This window comes from Lipotes vexillifer, unplaced genomic scaffold, assembly GCF_000442215.2.
Source record: "Lipotes vexillifer unplaced genomic scaffold, Lipotes_vexillifer_v1.1 scaffold644, whole genome shotgun sequence".
In the NCBI taxonomy this organism is placed as follows: domain Eukaryota; kingdom Metazoa; phylum Chordata; class Mammalia; order Artiodactyla; family Lipotidae; genus Lipotes; species Lipotes vexillifer.
Genome location: NW_006783288.1, coordinates 127,101 through 128,870, shown reverse-complemented (window position 1 = coordinate 128,870; position 1,770 = coordinate 127,101). Strand labels below are relative to the sequence as shown.

Genomic DNA, 1,770 nt, shown 5'->3' with positions numbered 1-1,770 from the left:
TAGGGAAAGTGAAGTGCCGACTAGATGTGACTCACTGTTTATTGAGTTTCTTTGCTCCCCGGTAGGGATGGGAGGCCCTGCTTGCTGCTGGACCTCACTGATGCTATCCTGATGGAGGAATCTGAGTGTTACCAACTGCTTCTGTGGAGACGGGAGATGGATGGGGTAGAGTGGAAGATCGGCTTCCTCCTCAGCCCCCCTAAAACCATGGGGTGGGAGAAATGCAGTGTTTCTTTTGGAGTTTGCCTGGAGTAAGGCAGTATTACCAAAAAGGTTTTCTGTTGATATAGGTTACCCCTTTCCTAGTATTTTGGCTTAGGGGGAATAGGCTCTTCTTCAAGTAAATTTTTTGTCTGTTCATGTTGGTAGTTTCTGGTTTGAGGCTTCTGCCATGTCTGGAACATACGTTCTCGAATTCTTAGTTTTAAGAGAGAGGAACTCTGCCTCTCTAAGAGGTGGAAATGGGGCTACTCCATCTTGGAACTATAATAGAAGTCCCTGCAACCATTTTTAAAGAATTCTTTGACATTCAGTTTGGTCAGAATATGTCCGTGGACCTTGCCATAGCAGTACTGTGTGTGTGTGTGTGTGTGTGTGTGTGTGTGTGTGTGCGCGCATACACAAAGATAACTTTGAATGTTTTAAATTTTCCTTCCCTAACACCTATTTATCATCTTTTGCCTTTTCTTACACACACACACACACACACACACACACACAAACTTCTTTTGTGTTGTTGTTGATCTACCCTGCAAGTTTACTTCCACTTTTCTCCTACCTGCACTCCAAGCTTACTCTAAATCTTGCCCAGTAATTCCTTGACTTAGGGTGGCTGGAAAAAAATCAAGAGCATTAACTTTTTTTCTGCAAAAAGCTTTATTATTTACATTTGGTTCACAGCTTGGGAGAAGGCCCCAGGGTGGTTAAAAAGCTGCCTAGTGGCTGCAGAGAGAGGCTTCAGGCAGAAGCCCTGACACCAGAGGGGTGCCAGAGGGGCTCCTCAAGGGCCGCTGGTCTGAGGAGGTTCCTATTCGTGCTCGAGGTTGAGCCTGTTGAGCAGATACTCTCCCAGCCCAGCCTGGGGGCCACCAGCTGGCGGAGATTAGTCAGGTGGACGCCATCTTCTTGATGAGTTTCACCTGCTCACCCCCGAAGTGGCTCTACAGGAAGTCAGAGAGCTGGGAGTCTGCGCAGGCAGAACTCAGGGCGTGCAGATCCAAAAGGGCCTGGTTCAGGTTCTTCTCCATGACCACCGTGGCTTCAGTAACGTCTGCGGTTTTACCCAACTCATGTTGGAACGGCTTCTGCACTGTACGTCCTGGAAGAGGGCACAGCTGCCGTGCTGGTTTTGTATCTTCAAGAGATGTATGTTTTGTATCTCCAACTTGCTGAAGAAGTGGTCCACGTCTTCCCGAGCCACATCGTTGTGGTCGAAATAGAAGCCCAGAGAGAGGTAGGTGTAGGGGGCCTGCAGATGCATGTTGACCAGTCAGTGCACTGCGGCCTCCACCTCGGTGGAATAATTCTGAGGAATCTGGGGAGGTCATGATTGATCGACAATAGGGAGCTAAGCTCGAAAAACAGTGTTGGCTGGTCCTGGAAGCTGAAGGTGGCTGAGTGGTTGGTTCCAAAGGTTGCGATTGGAAAGGAGGTTGGAGGGTGGTCGGAGGCTGGAAGCAGGGGCGTCCCTGGGTCTGTTTCGTCTAAACACTGTTGAAGCAAGAGACAGATCTTCCGGGCCACCGAGCCGCACTGCCAAGAGTATTAACT

The 1,770-nt window shown here is 49.2% G+C and overlaps 1 pseudogene; it reads right to left on the bottom strand.

Annotated features, from left to right (window-relative positions):
* Positions 1 to 1,027: 1,027 nt before the first annotated feature.
* Positions 1,028 to 1,534, bottom strand: LOC103070197 (ferritin light chain pseudogene; annotated as a pseudogene).
* Positions 1,535 to 1,770: the final 236 nt, after the last annotated feature.